Source organism: Pantherophis guttatus, chromosome 2, assembly GCF_059756535.1.
Source record: "Pantherophis guttatus breed Tessera chromosome 2, ASM5975653v1, whole genome shotgun sequence".
Classification (NCBI taxonomy): Eukaryota; Metazoa; Chordata; class Lepidosauria; order Squamata; family Colubridae; genus Pantherophis; species Pantherophis guttatus.
In genome coordinates this window covers 289,632,162-289,650,992 of record NC_142064.1, presented here as the reverse complement: position 1 = coordinate 289,650,992, position 18,831 = coordinate 289,632,162, and the positions used below count along the sequence as shown (strand labels likewise).

The 18,831-nt window shown below is 47.1% G+C and overlaps 1 protein-coding gene and 1 pseudogene across 2 annotated transcripts in view; one reads left to right on the top strand and one right to left on the bottom strand.

Moving 5' to 3' along the window:
• Positions 1 to 227: 227 nt before the first annotated feature.
• On the bottom strand, positions 228 to 17,102 carry LOC117673521 (uncharacterized; annotated as a pseudogene). Its single transcript, XR_015731839.1, has 6 exons — positions 16,925 to 17,102; positions 12,218 to 12,683; positions 10,681 to 10,786; positions 9,347 to 9,429; positions 9,105 to 9,231; positions 228 to 2,051 (listed from the first exon to the last, which is right to left on the bottom strand). The product of XR_015731839.1 is annotated as an uncharacterized LOC117673521 (transcript).
• A 1,443-nt stretch (positions 17,103 to 18,545) lies between these two features.
• Positions 18,546 to 18,831, top strand: part of LOC117673522 (uncharacterized) — a 15,943-nt gene continuing 15,657 nt past the window's right edge. The window contains exon 1 of the mRNA XM_087884874.1: positions 18,546 to 18,831. This exon is cut by the window's right edge and continues 36 nt beyond it. The gene's annotated coding sequence lies outside the window, so the exon portion shown is untranslated.

Sequence of the window (18,831 nt, the reverse complement as noted above, 5' to 3'; positions counted from 1 at the left end):
GACACCCTCTTTTCTTATTCTGCAACTGGACTGGTCCTGAACAGGGTGAAATATTCAAAATTTGAATAAATGAGCAGGATGCTAAGGTTTTCTTCAAGAAATTAATATATAGAATATAGAATATATATTTCTATATCGGCTACTACCAAGTTTAGAAGCGTTTGGATGAATGTATTCTTCTGTTATGGTTGCAGTTTTGTTTTATGGATGTTTTTATAGTTTTATCATTTTGTTTTCTTGCCGAATCATTGAGTTGGGCGGTGTACAAATTGAATTCAGGAGTTAGAGGAAGAACTTTGCATAGTTCAGGCCAAGAACAGACATAAGGATGGAACCAAGTAAAGCTAATATTTCTATAAGTTCTCACCTGAGTGGATACTTTGATGAGAAATAAGGGAATTGCTATTTCTAAAGTCGGTCCAAGGAATTATACGGTTTTTCTCCTGTGTGGATCAGTTTATGAGAACGAAGGGATCTCTTTTCACGGAAGTGCTTTCCACACTCCGTACATTTATGCGGTTTCTCCCCAGTGTGAATCAGTTTGTGGGAATGAAGAGATCTCTTTTCACGGAAGCTCTTTCCACACTCTGTGCATTTATATGGTTTCTCCCCAGTGTGAATCCTCTCGTGGAGAGTCAGGGAACTGTTTTGGCTGAAACTCTTTCCACACGCCGCACATTTATATGGTTTCTCCCCTGTATGGATCCTTTTGTGAGAAGTCAGGTGACTGATATCGCTGAAGCTCTTCCCACAGTCTGCGCATTTATACGGTTTCTGCCCCGTGTGGAGACTTCTGTGCGATGTAAGCTGACTGTTCCACATAAAGCTCTCCCCGCATTCCATACACTTATACGGTTTCTCGCCCGAATGGCTCCTTTTGTGGGAAATCAGATTCCCACTTTGGCTAAAGCTCTTCCCACACTCCGTACATTTATAGGGTTTCTCCCCTCGGTGAATCCTTTTGTGAGAAGTCAGCGATCCATTTTCCCGGAAGTTCTTACCGCACTCCAAGCATTTGTAGGGTTTCTCCCCTGTGTGGATGCTTCTATGGGAAGCAAGGGAACTGCTCTTTCGGAATATTTTTCCACACTCCGTGCACTTGTACGGCTTCTCCCCGGTGTGGATCCTTTTGTGAGAAGCAAAGGCGCTGCTACCCCGGAAGCTCTTTCCACACTCCAGGCATTCGTACGGTTTCTCGCCGGAGTGGCGCCTCTTATGGGAAGTGAGGCTGCTGCTCGTGCTGAAGCTCTTCCCGCACTCCGTGCATTCATAGGGTTTTTCCCCTGTGTGAATCCTTTTATGGGAAGTCAGCTGACTGTGCCACCGGAAGCTCTTTCCACACTCCAGGCATCGATATGGCTTCTCCCCCGAATGGCTCCTGGTATGGGAAGTCAGGGAGCTGTTCTTGCTAAAGGTCTTTCCACACTCGAGACATTTAAAGGGCTTCTCCCCCGTGTGGATCCTTCTATGGTAAGTAAGCGAACTGTTCTTGCTGAAGCTCTTCCCGCACTCCGTGCATTTGAAGGGTTTCTCCCCCGTGTGGATCCTTCGGTGACAAGTAAGGTAACTGCTTTTTCTGAAGCTCTTTCCACACTCCGTGCATTTATAGGGTTTCACTCCTGCGTGGGTTATTTGGTGGGAAATGAGGGAACGGTTGCAGCCGAAGCTTTCTCCGCATTCCCTGCACCTATGTAGCTTTTCTTCCACATTGATGCTTCCGCGTGTAGAGAAAGTCCGATTTGAATATTTTTTCACCTCTCCCATCGGGCAGCTCCTGTAAGGTTTGCTTACATCAAATCTGTCTTTGTATGCTTTCAAGTTTTTCCCCGCACATTTTCTCTTCTTTTTTTCTCGATGCTTTTGCTCGGCGAGAAAGTCTTGAACGGGAGCCCATGGGGAAATGGATTTTTTGTTTATTCCCTGGGTGAGTTGCTTCCTCTCCAAACCTTTTGATCCCCTTTCGTTGGCCAACTTCTTTTTATCTTCTTCTTCAGGATGATGTGCGTGGAATTGTTGGATGTAATTTCTCCCTTCTCCCCCATGTGCTCTTTCTGCAGAGAAGAAAGAATGAAAATATAGTAAGGCTAAGGAAAAGTTATAAAGATTAAATCTGCAAACTACTGTTTAGCATTTTTCAAGGCTATTCCACGGAACAACACGAAGGAAAACCAAATACGCACAGGATTTTGTGTATAAAATTGCACAGCAGGGACATGAATAATTTCTATTTTTGAGTACAGTAGCAGAAAACTTTTTAAAAATTGGAATCTCATATAAACATAGCTATGTGTCCTTGCCCAGTTCTCATCTCAATAAATTAATGATACGTAACCCTGTATATGAATTTCAGCAAGTATAAGTATAAAGTACAGGTAGTCCTCACCTTAAGACCATTTAGAACTGTTTGAAGTTACGACGGACCCCAAAAGGTACTTATGACCTAGTGTCAAAGTTCCAATAGCCAGGCTCTCCCCTCAAGGTCATATGAATGCTTTTTGGGAGCTTAGTAACCAGTCCAGATTTATGGCCATTTCTGGTATCCTGCAGTCACATGACTGCAATTTACAATTTTGCTGAAAAACAAATTTCCGGTTTTGGGCAAAAATGCCCCATAGTAAACAATGGCTTCAGTGAATGCTGCATTTGCTTAATGACTGTGTCAGTGTCCCAGCACTGACATATAAATAAAGGGAGGAGAAGCCTGAACTTTTGCCTGCTAAATCCCTTTGAAGATCTCTCCCTTTGGGATCAGAAAGGGAGGGATTGGGGGGCAAAGGTCAGTACTGACTGTGAAAAGAGTCAGGATCAGATTGCTGTGCTTGAATAAAGAGAAAATTTCCTTAAAGATCGGCAGTTTGGAAATTCATTTATTTTGAGATAGCATCGAAACCTGACAGACGGTCAGTACTGACCTTTGCCCCCCAATCCCTCCCTTTCCGATCCCCAATTCTCTGCTTCTCATTGGCTATCTTCCAAGTCACTTTCCTGATTCCTTCTTCGTCAGATCACAGGAATGTCTCCCCCCTCCCCGTCTCCGAGGAGACAGATCTTCAAAGGGATTTAGCAGGCAAAAGTTCAGGCTTCTCCTCCCTTTATTTATATGTCAGTGCTGGGACGCTGACACAGTCATTAAGCAAATGCAGCTGACGCTGACAGACTGTGGATTTATGTCAACGTCGAACTGAACCTGGCAGAAGTAGTACAACATTGCCACCCAGTACGGAAGTGGGGGAGGAAGGTGGAATATCTTACTAGACACAACATAGATTTTTCTCCTGGGAACCAAGGTCATCAACCCAGGTGATGGAGGAAGGAGGAGAAAGATGCCTGAGGAGCCAGCCAATTAACCTAATTGGCCAATGTGACCAGCGACACTCGAGGAAGGGTTTATTCCTTGTTTTTTTATAATTATGCTGAAACTGTGGAAAAGATCCAGAGTTGGTTTTCCACTAAGTGTGTCGATATGATGTACCCAATAAAGAAGTTCTTTGAGGAAGCAAGTGGCCTTGGAGTTCTGATTTGTTTGGGTTCCTTGACAATTCACTTAACAACCATGGCAATGGTTCACTTAATGACTATGGCAATGGTTCATTTATTGGCCACCACAAAAAAAAGGTCTTAAGTTGACTCGCTTCCATGATAACCTGCTTTACGAACATCAAGGCTCCATTACAGTCATAATTTGAGGACTACCTCAAGAAGTGGGATCTAATGGGCCCTCTGGGATGAGATTTTCCCCCTCCCCTGAATTCTTTTTTTTTTTTTTTAATTTTGATTTATATGCCGCCCTTCTCCGGAGACTCAGGGCGGCTTACAGTGCGTTAAGCAATAGCCTTCATACTTTTGTATATTTATACGAAGTCAGCTTATTGCCCCCACAAACTGAGTCCTCAATTTACCTACCTTAGAAAGGATGGAAGGCTGAGTCAACCTTGAGCCTGGCGAGATTCGAACTTACTTTAATTGCAGACAGCTGGTGTTAAATTACTTACTTTACTTTACTTTACTTTATTCAAATTTCTATACCGCCCTTCTCCTTTCGGACTCAGGGCGGTGAACAGCCAAGATAAAAACATCTATACAAAACATCACAGTTAAAAAATAAAGTTAAAATAATTTATAAATTTGGCCCATAATTTAAAACTTGTCAATTTAAAATCAATATTAAAATTTTAAAACTAACCCTAAAATCAAGACAGACCGGCTAACTGGAAAAAATAAGTTTTTAGGGCCCGGCGAAAAATCCGAAGGTCGGAGATCACTCGTATCTCTGGGGGTAGATTGTTCCATAGGGTAGGTGCCACCACAGAGAAGGCTCTCCTCCTGGGGGTCGTCAGCCGGCATTGTCTGGCCGACGGCACCCTGAGGAGGCCCTCTCTGTGGGAGCGAACCGGCCGGTGGGAGGCTATTGGTGGCAGAAGGCGGTCCCGTAAGTACCCTGGCCCTAAGCCATGGAGCGCTTTAAAGGTGATCACCAACACCTTGAAGCGCACCCGGAAGTCCACCGGAAGCCAATGCAGCTCGCGCAGGAGAGGAGTCACATGGGAGCGCCCCGTCGCTCCCATAATCCCCCGCGCAGCCGCACTCTGCACCAGTTGGAGCCTCCGGGTGTACCCCAAGGGGAGCCCCATGTAGAGAGCGTTACAATAGTCCAGACGAGAAGTGACGAGTGCTTGAGTGACCGTGCGTAGGGAGTCCCGGTCCAGAAAGGGGCGCAACTGGCGTATCAGGCGAACCTGACAAAAAGCCCCCCTGGCCACGGCTGTCATATGCCCTTCTAAAGACAGCCGCGCATCCAGGAGGACACCCAAGTTGCGGGCCCTCTCCGTGGGGGCCAATGATTCGCCCCCAATAACCAGCGATGGCGTCAGCTGGCTATACCGGGACGCCGGCAGCCACAGCCACTCGGTCTTGGAAGGGTTGAGTCGAAGCCTGTTTCTCCCCATCCAGACCCGCACGGCCTCCAGGCACTGGGACATCACTTCCAAGGCATCATTGGGATGGTCTGGGGTGGAAATGAAAATTACAGCGCTTCTGTCTGTTGAGCTATCCAGGCTCTATTCTGATGGCTCCCCTTATTGGTTCGATTTTTTTTTGTTCGATTTTTTTATATGCCGCCCTTCTCCGGAGACTCAGGGTAGCTTACAATGCATTAATCGATAGCCTTCATACTTTTGTATATACCTGCTTAGTAGGGCTTTTGCCCCCCCCAGCGGTGTTCTTTTTTATACAAAGTCAGCTTATTGCCCCCACAAACCGGGTCCTCATTTTACCTACCTCCTAAGGATGGAAGGCTGAGTCAACCTTGAGCCTGGTGAGATTCGAACTTGCAGTAATTGCAGGCGTGATGGCAGCTAAGTGCTATTTAACAGCGCTTTAGTCCACTGCTCCACCAAGGATCCCCTCAATGATCTTCACAAAAGTGTTGAAAACCTGGCTATTCCCCCAGACTTTGGGGCAGGAGGATAAATGAATCCCTGTTGGAAGGGGGTGTTATATGTTTGTTTTGAGCTCCTCATGTAGTCTTCATGGGGTTTTTTTGTACTTTATCTTTTTCAATTTAAGCCATTCAGAGTTCTGGGAGCCAGGGTATCTATCAAGTTTATACATAAATACATTTTTCATCTCTGCAACTACGGGATGGTCGCATGAATAGGGAACGTCTGTTAAAAAGAATATCTTTCCCTATAACCGTGATGGCGAACCTATGGCACGCGTGCCACAGGTGGCACGTGTGTCCATATCAGTGGGCACACCAGCTCAGCTCTGGTGCACATGCGGGCGCCGGCCAGCTGATTTTCGGGCCTTCTGGGCCCACCAGGAGTAGGGAAACAGGCTGTTTCCTGCCCCCGGAGGGGCTGGGGGGAGTGAGGAAGGCTCACTCCCTATGTATCTGCGGAGGGCGAAAACAGCCCACTCCCTCGGAGGCCCTCCAAAGACCTGAAAGGGCCCATTTCCCAACTCCTGGTGGGACAAGAAGTGACTTTTTTGCTGTCCCCAGACTCCTAGAGAGGAAATGATCCCTTTCAGGCCTCTGAGGGACTGGGAAAGGCTCTTTTCGCCCTTCCCAGATGCATAGAGAGGATGTGGAGCCAGGTAAGAAAGAAAAACGGGCCTACTGGGCCATCACGTGCCAGGAGAGGGGGGGGTTGCACATGCATGCGCAGGGCAGGGCATATAGAATTATGGGTGTGGGCACCCGCACGCACGGACCTCCCTCACCCCCCCGTCTCCTGGCACGCGATGGCAAAAAGGTTAGCCATCACTGCCCTATAAGGTCAAAGAATCTGAAAGAATACAGCGAACCTCGTTAATACCGTGTTTCTCAGAAAATAAGACCGAGTCTTATTTTCTTTTAGACTTGAAAATAAGCACTTCAGCTTATTTTCATGGCGGTCTTACTTTTTTTGAGGTGCAGCAGGCCAGACTTGGTTGCACTGTCGCTTACATTCCGAACCTTCAGCGTTCGGAATGGAGGCTTTTTGGCGAGCGGGAGGAAACTGGGGAGGAGGATTTTGCTTATTCTTCCCTCAGTCTGTGCTGAGCTTGAGGAATGGATGACAGGCAGGAAAATCCCCCTCCCCATTTTCTTCCCATTCGTCAAAAAGCTTCCCGCGAGCCTCCCAAAAAGAGGGATAAGGCAAAGCAGCTGGCCGCAGAGCTGCCAACTTCAGGGAAGCAGCCCAACATGCAGAAGCACTGCACCCAGAAAGAGAAGGGCAACAGCGGTATTTGCGCTATCCCAAGGGGCCAGTGGGCTGCAGCTGCAGCTGGACAGTTGCCCCCTCCCCGTGCCGACACTCATGCCATTCCCAGGCTTATTTTTGAGGTAGGGATAATATTAGGCCCACCCCCAAAAAATTAGGGTTGGGCTTATTGGTGGTCTTCTGAGTGTGCTTCAAGGTTCTGGTTATCACCTTTAAAGCGCTCCATGGCTTAGGACCTGGTTATCTACGGGACCGCCTGCTACCACCAATAGCCTCCCACGGGCCAGTACGCTCCCATAGAGAGGGGCTCCTCCGGGTGCCGTTGGCCAAACAATGTCAACTGGCGGCCCCTAGGGGGAGAGCCTTCTCTGTGGGGGCACCTACCATCTGGAACGAGCTCCCCCCGGAGATACGGAGGATCCAGGATCTGCGCACCTTCCGTCGCGCGCTTAAGATTTTTTTATTTCATCAAGCTGGCCTGGCCTAAATCTTCTCCCCTTTTTAAATGTAAGTTTTAATTTGTTTCTAAATTATGGGGTATTTTAAATTTGTTCAGCCAAATTATTTAATTCGTTTTTATTCTATTTTAAATTTTTGTATTTATGTGTTTTATCCTGTGGCTGTTCACTACCCTGAGTCCTTCGGAAGTAGGGCGGTATAGAAATTTAATAAAATAAATAAATAAAATAAATTATTGGGGTGGGTCGTGTTTTCGGAGAAACATGGTATAAATGGTGATAGTTTATAAAGATTATTAGGTGCAATAGAAATAATAAATAATAAAATAATAATACATATTATTTCCACAGCTAGGAAGATAAAGCAGAAACGGTTAAATTGGTTAAACTAAATATAATTTGCAGCTCTTCTTTTACACCTATGGCGGACTGGCTTTTATTGTTTTATCTATATATAAAATGCGAAGAAAAATAGAAATGGGAAATTAGGGGAAGGAAAAAGAGAGGGGGAAAGAAAATGTAAGGGACAAGGGAAAAAAAGAAAAAAAATGTGTTAACTTCCGACTCTTTTTAGCACAGTACAACGTAGAAACACTCCAGCCTCAACTTTTTGCTTTTCTACATTAGTATGTAACTAGCCGTTTCTGTAATGACAAATCTATCTAGTCGACAAAACCAGTGTCAAAGTTTCAATTTTTTCCCTGTCACAAGCACAAAATCCAGACAGTGATATCCAAATGGAAAACGTACTTAAATATATTCTCCTCTTTGAATAAAATAATCAATTTAACCATTTCTGCTTTATCTTCCTTGCTGCGGAAATATGTATTTCTATTTGCACCTAATAATCTTTATAAACTATCGCCATTTATATTAACAAGGTTCGCTGTTTTCTTTCAGATTCTTTGGCTTTACAGGAAATGTTCTGTCCCCAACCACACGCACACACACCAACAGACGTTCAAGAGTTAAAGACCAAACCAGCTGGCAAAATCCTTTTCCTTAAGATAACGGAACTTGGCAACAACCTAGTGGCTGCCTGCCAAGAGTTTATTATTTACGAAGAGGAGAGATAATTTCTCCCCACTTCTGATATATCAAAAGAACAGCTCAATAATTATGGAGGTAATCAAGTCCAGAGATAATCCAGCTAAGTCTTATAGCAAAAGTCCAGCAATGCAGAATGGCGTGGAAGCTTTCAGCTTTGTTCGTCACAAGGTTTGACTGGCCACCACACTCCCTTCTATATCCTGTGGGGTGTGGTCCAGTGACTCAGCCTAATCTCGGGCACGCCTTTTCTTCTGTTGCACGCACTTATCTCTGCAACGCTGGCGTGGATCCAGCCAAGACTCATTACCCTCATCACTGTCTATCTGTGGCTGCGTGGACGTGCTTGGCCCCGGCCCTATCTCTTGCCCTTCGGCGGACACCGAAGGCATTGCCAGAGAGGAGGGTCCTGGAGAGGGAGGCCTTGCCAACTCCTCTTCTTCACTCTCGGAGTACTCTCCTGCCGATGACACAGGCTCAGGTAACGGAGCCACAACAGTGAGAGACTCTTATGGCCAGCCGTTCCCAATTCATGCTACAATCCCATGGTTGCAGAGACGAAAAATTGAATTGTGGGGTTTTTTTTTAAGCCCCCATTCTATGCTTCCATAGAGAAAATCTGGACAGTTTCATACAGAATCTCAAAACTCAATAAGTTTGGTGTGTGTGTATGAGTCATATAATGCACCCTCCTCCAGTGCGGGTGGCAGCCAAAAAAGCCAATGCGATTCTAAGTTGCATCAACAGAGGGATTCCATCAAGATTAAGTGAGGTACTAATACCACTCTAGTTCCAGAAGATCAGGGGGCCCATAAGAGGCATGTTGGCTCAATAGATGGTATCCAGAAATAATGAGTTGTGGGGATAAGGATATGGAGCAAAAGGTCCTTACCCAGAGAGGCAACATTCTTTGAATTCTCCAGCATCACCTCCCCATGGAGGGCTTTCTGATCAGCATCCAGATGGGACCATTCCTCCTCAGAGAAATACACAGCCACCTCCTCAAAAGATACGAGACCCTGAAAATGGAAATGAAATGTCCCCATTAAAGGACAGACCAAGGATAGAGGCTCATAACTAGAGCAGATGGCCTTCGAATGGTCCCCTGCAACTCTCTGCTCTTTCTCTTCCTACCTGACTTGGAGGTTCACTTGCTCTTTCAAAGACGGTAGAAGAAGGAGCAGATCCTACAAACACCATGGACATCATCCCACTGTCTGTAAGGGAGACAAAAGCAATGTAGACTTCAAATAATATCGTTAATAAAATATAGGGAGATTGTCAGGGTTCCAAGTAACATACCCACAGCAAACAAAACTCTGAGGCAGGCAATTACCTCAAAGAATAGGTTTATTAGATATGCCATATTGGCACAGGCTGGTGAAAACCGACTCTGACTATTCCCACGGTTTTCACCCAATTAAAAGTAAAAGTTTGTCACTTTCTTTTATCAGGTCCGCCTGATTCGCCAGTTGCGTCCCTTTCTGGATCGGGACTCGTTAAATACGGTCACTCATGCTCTCGTTACTTCCCACCTGGACTACTGCAATGCTCTTTACATGGGGCTCCCCTTGAGGAGCACTCGGAGGCTCCAGCTGGTCCAGAATGCGGCTGCGCGGGTGATTATGGGAGTGGCGTGGCGCTCCCATGTGACCCCCCTCCTGCACGAGCTGCACTGGCTCCCGGTGGTCTTCCGGGTGCGCTTCAAGGTTTTGGTTATCACCTTTAGAGTGCTCCATGGCATCGGACCAGGGTATTTACGAGATCGCCTTCTGCTACCAATAGCCTCTCACCGACCAGTATGCTCCCATAGAGAGGGGCTTCTCAGGGTGCCGTCGGCCAAACAGTGTTGACTGGCGGCCCCCAGGGGGAGAGCCTTCTCTGTGGGGGCACCTACCATCTGGAACAAGCTCCCCCCGGAGATACGGAGGATCCCGGATCTGTGCACGTTTCGTCGTGCTCTCAAAACATTTTTATTTCAGCAGGCTGGCCTGGCCTAACTCTCCCTTTTAAATTTTTAAATCGTTTAAATCTGTTTTATAAATTGGGTGTTTTAAATTTGTTTTCGGCCAAAATATTTAATAATTTTAATGGATTTTTAATGTTTGTATTATCTGTATTTTATCTTGGCTGTTCACCCCCCTGAGTCCTCTGGGAGTAGGGCGGTATAGAAATTTGATAAAATAAATAAATAAATAAAATACATTTCTCAAAATAATTAGTCACATGGTCCAATCAGGATGCTGTCCAGTTGCTAGGTGACTCCAGTCTCCTCCTTCCGAGCACCTGCAGGAATGTCCTTGGTTCCCAAGAGAAAGTATTTTGTTTTGACTACAACACCCCAACTATCCCCAACTTCCCCCTCCCTCTCCCTCTTCTCCAGTGTGTCAGCACTGAAGTTTCAAAGTGGCCTCAGTCAGGCCAGCTTCAAGGTTGACAGAGATATTGCACCAAAGGACTTTCCTCACCTGCTGAAATGTCACAACGCTGATCTTCCCTGGAGCTGCCTCTGAGAAGGAGCTCCCTCCCTTCCTCTGGATTTTCCATGACAGTCTCCAAGAAGCTTCCCTGGGCCTGTTGTATCCCATGACACAAAGAATGGAAAATAATGAACCAACACACAGAATGAACCGGATCCTTATACTCTGTCCTCAGCTTTGTAACTTAATCTCTCTATATTCATCAATGAAGATGAAGGAAAGAATTATCCCAAATATTTCTGGAAGGAGATACATTACCTAAAGAATTAAACATCTCATATTACATGCTCAGAATCATGAGGTATAATCGTACACTTATGGGAAGCCACCTAGAACTAAGAAGAAATTTCCTGACAGAAAAATTAACCAGTGGAACAACTTGCCTCCAGAAGTTGTAAATTCTCCAACACTGGAAGTTTTAAAGAAGATGTTGGATAACCATTTGTCTGAAATGGTATAGGGTAGTGATGGCTAACCTTTTTGCAATCGCGTGCCAAAAGCGGGGTGAGCGCAGGGGGGAGAGGTTTGTGTAATTCTATGCGCCCCACCCAGTGGTGGGTTGACCCCGGTTCGTACCGCTTCTATAAAACTGGTAGTAAAACTGGTGGGAGGCTCCGCCCACTGACTCTGATGTCATCAAAATGCTTCTGCGCATGCTCAGAAGCTTCTGTGCTTGCGCAGAGGAGCGTGCGTTCACGCTCGCTTCACTCTCGCGTGCGTGTGGCTCCGTTGCAAACCAGTAGTAAAGGTAAGGAGAACCCCCCCGGCCCCACCCCCCAGCGCTCCCCCCGCTTTTGGCACGTGATGGCATGGTGGGCCCGGTAGGCCCATTTTTTGCTCTCCCCAGGCTCCAGAGCCTTTCTAGGAGCCTGAGGAAGGCGAAAACGGTGTTCCCCACCCCCCTGGAGGCCCTCCAGAGGCCAGAAATGGCCTGTTATCCCAGGGGGTGGGGAAGGCTGTTTTCGTCCTCCTCAGGCTCCTAGAAAGGCTCTGGAATCTGGGGAGAGCAAAAAACGGGCCTTCCTCACTCCCCCCCCGGCCCTCCGGAGGCAGGAAACAGTCTGTTTCCTTACTTCGGTGGGCCCAGAAGGCCCGAACAGAGCTGAGCTTGCGTGACCACCGATATGGCTCCACATGCCACTTGTGGCATGCATGTCATAGGTTCGCCATCATGGATTTTTTTTTTAATTTGATTTATATGCCGCCCTTCTCCGGAGACTCAGGGCGGCTTACAATGCGTTAAGCAATAGCCTTCATACTTTTGTATATTTATACAAAGTCAGCTTATTGCCCCCACAATCCGGGTCCTCATTTTACCTACCTTAGAAAGGATGGAAGGCTGAGTCAACCTTGATGGTTATAGGGTTTCCTGCATAAGTAAGACTAGAAGACCTCCAAGGGCCCTTCATTCCATTCCATTCCATTCCATTCCATTCCATTCCATTCCATTCCATTCCATTCTATTCTAATCTATTCTATTATGAACTGAACATCTCTGAAAGCTGAAAAAATGAACTCCTCTCACCTGTGATTCTTTCTGCTTCTCCTCCTCTGCCTGGCTTAAGAGGAAGCCTTCTGCCAGAGCCACCGCTTGGGAACTAGTCTCTGCTCCACACTCCCAGACCCAGCCCTCCATCTGCAGGGGCAGGAGGGCCAGGAGTTGCTCCAGGATCACTAGGTCCAACATCTGAGCCTTTGTGCGTCTTTCTGGCTGAAGCCACCGACGACAAAGGTGGTGGAGATGGCTGCAAATCTCTCGGGGACCCTTAGACTCTTGGTACTGGATGCTCCTGAAGTGCCAGCACTGAACCTCTGAACTGATGCTTTCCTTCTCCAGGACCTTCTGTCCGGTTCTTGCCCAGGTCTCCCCAACTTTTTCGACTCCTTGATCTTCTGGGTGTTGTCCCTCCATATTTTTTTTTCCTCTATCACAGGTCCAAATGCAGCCAACGGATCTCTTGGTTCTCCAAAGACCTTTTCCTTCCTACGACCTGGATTATATGAAGAGAAGGCACACAAAATGTTTCACCTGCTATACTGAATGCAACCCAAAAGTCATTTCTAGACATTCCCACCAGTGGTGGGTTCCTCCCGGTTCGGTCGAGCTGGTAGCAGTGACGATATGACGTCACCGAACCGGTTCTCCCCGCCCCCGCCCTCCCACCCCCCCACCCCCCACCCCCCACGTTATTCTTACCTTTTATTTGGTCCCACCCCCAATCTATTGCTGGCTCCTGAGTCCCAGCTGATGACTAGAGGGAAAAAACTGTTTAAACTCTTGCCGTGGGGCTTCAAAGGGCCGTCCTACAGCTGATCAGTGTTAAAAGCAAACAAATGAGTCGGGTCGTAAGTGCGAGGACTGGTTGTAAGTGTGAGGGCCTTCCAGAAATGACTGACCAGCTAGCCACGCCCACCTAGTCACATGACCTCCAAGCCACACCCGCAAAATAAGCCACGCCCACAGAACCGGTAGTAAAAAAATTTAGAACCCACCCCTGATTCCCACACAGATTGGGACGTTGACTCTTGAAAAACCCAGGGAGGCAACGTCAGAAATATTATGAGGAAAAAAAAAAGATAATTTGGAGTCAGTCAGGAAAGATCACAGGTAGTCCTTGAAGCAACGGGTGGAAACTAATCAAGGAGAGAAGCAACCTAGAACTAAGAAGAAACTTCCTGACAGTTAGGACAATTAATTAGTGGAACAACTTGCCTCCCGAAATTGTGAATGCTCCAACACTGGAAGATTTTTAGAAGAGATTGGACAACTATTTGTCTGAAATGGTATAGGGCAGAGGTCTTCAAACTTGGCAGCTTTAAGACTTGTGGACTTCAACTCCCAGAATTCTCCAGCCAGCATGGCTGGAGAATTCTGGGAGTTGAAGTCCACAAGTCTTAAAGCTGCCAAGTTTGGGGGCCCCTGGTATAGGATTTCCTGTCTGAGCAGGGGTTGGACTAGAAGACCTCCAAGACCCCTTCCAACTCTGTTATTCTATTCCTGTTCCATTTCCTGTTCATCCCATCCCATTCGATTTCATTTACTGACCATTCAAGGTTACAACACCATTGAAAAATGGGGCATGACCATTTTTCACATTTACGACCATTGCAGCATCTTGATGGTCACATAATCGAAAATTCAGATATTTGACAACTGACTTGTATTATGACGGTTGCTGTGTCCCAAAATCATGTGATCATTTTTGGAACCTTCTGACAAGCCAAGTCAATGGGGAAGCCAGATTCATTTAACAACCGTGTTACTAACTTAACAACTGTAGTGATTCACCTAACAGCTCTTGCCAGGCTCAAGGTTGACTCAGCCTTCCATCCTTTCTAAGGTAGGTAAATTGAGGACCCAGTTTGTGGGGGCAATAAGCTGACTTTGTATAAAATATACAAAAGTATGAAGGCTATTGCTTAACCCACTGTAAGCCGCCTTGAGTCTCCGGAGAAGGGCGGCATATAAATCAAATTAAAAAAAAAACCAACAACTGTGGCAGGGGTGAAATGTAAAATTTGTTACTACCGGTTCTGCATGGCTTGGTGGGGGGGGGGTATAATTTGACTGGGTGGGCGTGGCCAACTTTAAAAAAAAAATTTTTTTTCAAAGCATTTTTTTCTAATGCTTTGAAAAGCCTCTGCCGATCAGGCAACTCAGCTGGGATCGTCAGAGACTTTTCAAAGCATTTTTTAAACCACCTCTTCAGCCAAGAGGTTGCAGAAAAAAATGCTTTGAAAAGCCCCTGACTATCCCAGCTGAGCCGCGCGATCATCAGAGGCTTTTTTTTTTTACTTTTAAAAGCATTTTTTCGTTGGAAGAGGTTGTAGAAAAAATGCTTTTAAAAGTAAAAAAAGGAACCTCTGATAATCGTGTGGCTCAGCTGGGCATGGTGGGGGCGGGGTCGCAGGGATTTTTGCTACCGGTTCCCTGAACCACCTGCCGCCATCGCTACCGGATTGGGCGATCTGGTCCGAACCGGGAGCATTTCACCCCTGCCTGTTCCTGTTCCTGTTCCATCCCATCCCATTCTATTCTATTTACTGACCATTCAAGGTTGCAACACCATTGAAAAACTGAGCAATGTGTTATAGACAATGCAGTGAGCAGATTGTGCAAATCTGTACATTGGGGAAACAAAACAACCACTTCATAAACGCATGGCATAATATAGGAGAACAAACACATCAGGACTAGATTCAGCAGTCTATCTGCACAGGCCACTCTTTTGAAGACAACAAAATCCACATTTTGGACAGAGAGGACTGCTGGTTTGAAAGAGAGGTCAAAGAAGCCATCTATGTCAAAATTGAACATAGATGTTCATCTCTCAACAGACGCCACCTATGAAGAGGAAGGAGAAGAAAAAAGGGGGCTGTGAAAATATTTACAGACCCCTCGCATCCTGGACATAAACTGTTTCAACTCCTACCCTCAAAACGATGCTATGGAGCACTGCACACCAGAACAACTAGACACAAGAACAGTTTTTTCCCGAATGCCATCACTCTGCTAAACAAATAATTCCCTCAAGAGTGTCAAACTATTTACTAAGTTTGCACTACTATTAATTTTCTCATCGTTCCCACCACCCATCTCCTTCCACTTATGACTGTATGACTATAACTTACGATTTATATTGATATTGTTTCCTGATTGCTTATTTGTACCCTATGACTATCATTAAATGTTGTACCTTATGATTCTTGACGAACGTATCTTTTCTTTTATGTACACTGAGAGCGTATGCACCAAGGGAAATTCCTTGTGTGTCCAAACACACTTGGCCAATAAAAAATTCTATTCTATTCTATCTATTCTATGACTATCATTAAGCGTTGTACCTTATGATTCTTGACGAACGTATCTTTTCTTTTATGTACACCGAGAGCGTATGCACCAAGGGAAATTCCTTGTGTGTCCAAACACACTTGGCCAATAAAAAAATCTATTCTATTCTATCTCCAGTTTATAACACAGTTTCAATAGTTCCTTTCAACAGTTCCAAGAAGGCTCTACGCCAGGGGTGGGTTCTCAAATTTTTTACTACCGGTTCTGTGGGCGTGGCTTGATGGTCATGTGACAGTTCTTTAGGATTTAGCAGAGGTACTGGTCTACCAGGCTTTTAACTGTTTGCAGAGCTGTACCGATCTATCCATTTATTTTTGCAGGCACTGATCTACTTATGTATTTTTGCAGGCACTGATCTACTTATGTATTTTTGCAGGCACCGGTCTACCCATGTATTTTTGCAGGCACCGGTCCACTGATTTGTTTTCTTTTAACACTGATCAGCTGTACGGCGGCCCTTTGAAGCCCCACGGCAAGAGTTTAAACAGTTTTTTTCCCTCTAGCCATCAGCTGGGACTCAGGAGGCAGCAATAGATTGGGGGTGGGGCCAAATAAAAGGTAAGAATAACGTGGGGGGTGGGGGTGAGGGGCTGAACCGGTTCGGTGATGTCATATCGTCACCGCTACCGGCTCGGCGGAACCGGGCGGAAACTACCACTGCTCTACACCCATTTGCACCACTCAGGTGACCCTGAGGATACAGATAAATCGCCAGGTGACCTTACTGACTCTCTGAAAGGCTGCAAACGACCAGCTGTCTGCGAGGAGTTTAAATCCTACCATTCGCCGCCATCTCGCCAGAGCTGAAGGAGCTTCTTGGATGAGAAGCGAATCGACTTCAAAGAAAAAATCAAGGAAGTCCAGTTGCCTTGTGAAAAAGCACCTTTGGGGCAACCACGACCTGGATGACTGAGAATCTCCATAGACTAAAACCTAGCCACCCACCGCAATGGGCCCCATTCCCGTAACATGCAAAGCCCAAGTGAGAATAAGTTGTCAAGAAGCTTCCCACGACACCAACGGTGTGTGTCCCTGCGATACGCTGCAGTCGAAAGACCATTCTGACATTTTTCCAGGTTGAGCGTTGCCATGCGAACTCCTCCCTCTTTGCGGCTTTTTCTCGGAAAATAGGGGAAGGAGGTGGTGATGAAAGGGTTCGCCTCTATTTGCATCCCCATGTCCGGAGAACTGGATTTCTTCCTCCGGGTGAGAAAAGCTGATGGGATGCTTTTCTGTTTCCCCCCTGCCTGGCTCCTGTCTGAAAAGGTGTGGCGGGGGAACATGGAACCTAGGCTCTTCCCCTCCCAAGGTTCAGCAGATGGATGAAGAATTGGCGTGTCTCCATCTCCTCCCCAGAAGCAGAGTTCCCACCACACTCACCCAGAGTCACTTCTGCTGGTCCATCCCTGCTGGCATCCAGCCTCTTTGGCCAAGGTGAGAGAGAGAGCGCAGAGTCCTAGAGAGGCCAGACTCTCCCTGATGGCACTCACTTCCTGCCTTGTTCTGACACATCTCAGGATTCAGAAGAGAGACCCCCTCCAACCTGGCATGAAGGATCTGCACAGGCTCAGTTTCTTCTCTGAAGCAAGAGATGGCCAGTCCTTGATGTTCGCAGAAGGAGCCCCCTGGTGGGCTCTCCGGGCAACGGAAAGGACCTCTTGCAATAGGGGAGCGCATTTTGGGGGCTGGGGCAGGATGACAAGGTTAGGTAAAAAGCACATGGTGAGAAGAATAGAAAACAACTTTTAAAAATCCCAAAGGTGCTTTTTTCAAGAAACTGGACTTTCTGATTTTTCTCTTAAGACGTTTAGCTTCTCATTCAAGAAGCTTTTTCAGCTCAGAGCTCTTGAGCTCCTCTTCTCTCCATCTTTTCTCATATCCTCTCCCCTCCCCTCTTCTTAATCTCTTTTCCTCTCCTCTCCCCTCCCTCCCCTCCCCTCCTCATCTCCTCTTCACTCCTTTCCTTCCCCTTCCCTTCCCTCCCCTCCCCTCTTCTTCTTCTCATATCCTCTCCCATTCCTCCCCTCTTCATCTCTCATCTCCTATCCCTTCCCTCTTCATCTCTTCTCTTCTCCCCTCCATCCCCTCATCTTCATCTCTTTTCCCCTCCCCTCCCTTCCCTTTCCTCCCTTCCTCTTTATCTCTTCTCCTCTCCCCTTCTTCATCTCTTCTCATTTCCTCTCCCATTCCTCCCCTCCCCTCTTCATCTCTCCCTTCTCTTCATCTCTTCTCCTCTCCTCTCCCTCCCCTCTTCTTCATCCCTTCTCCCCTCCCTTCCCTTCCCTCTCCCTCCCCTCTTCTCCATCTCTTCTCTTCTCCTCTCCCATTCCTCCACTCCCCTCTTCATCTCTTCTCATCTCCTCTCCCTTCCCTCCTCTTCATCTCTCCTCTCCTCTCCTCCCTCCCCTCCTCATATCTTCTCATCTCCACTCCCTTCCCTTCCCTCCCCTCCTCTCTTCATCTCTTCTCTTCTCCTCTCCCCTCCCTGTCCCTTCTTCTTCTCTTCTCATATCCTCTCCCATTCCTCCCCTCTTCATCTCTCCTCATTTCCTATCCTCCCCTCTTCATCTCTTCTCCCTTCCCTTCCCTCCCCTCATCTTCATCTTCATCTCTTCTCATCTCCTCTCCCATTCCTCCCCTCATCTCCTCTCCCTCCCCTCTTCTTCACCCCTTCTCCTCTCTCTCCTCTCCTCTTCATCTCTTCTCATCTCCCGTCCCTTCCCTTCCCTCCCTTGTCTTCATCACTTCTCTTCTCCCCTCCCCTCTTCATCTCTCCTCATCTCCTCTCCCTTCCCTCCCCTCTTCATCTCTTCTCTTCTCCCTTCCCTTCCCTTCCCTCCCCTCATCTTCATCTCTTCTCTTCTCATCTCCCATTCCTCCCCTCTTCATCTCCTCATCTCCTCTCCCTCCCCTCTTCCTTACCCCTTCTCTTCTCGTCTCCCTCCTCTCCTCTTCATCTCTTCTCATCTCCCCTCCCCTCTTCATCTCTCCTAATCTCCTCTCCCTTCCCTCCTCTTCATCTCCTCTCCTCTCCCGTCCCCTCCATCTCTTCTCTTCTCCCCTCCCCTCTTCATCTCTCCTCATCTCCTCTCCCTTCCTTCCTCTTCATCTCCTCTCCTCTCTCCTCTCCCCTCCCCTCCATCTCTTCTCCTCTCCTCTCCCCTCCCTTCCCTCCCCTCAGTCTCCTCTCTCCTGCCCTCCCCTGCCCTGCCTTCCCTTCCCTTCCTGTTCCCTCCTCTCCTCTTCGGGTGGGGGTGCCTGAATGCTCCCCCCACCCCCAAACAATC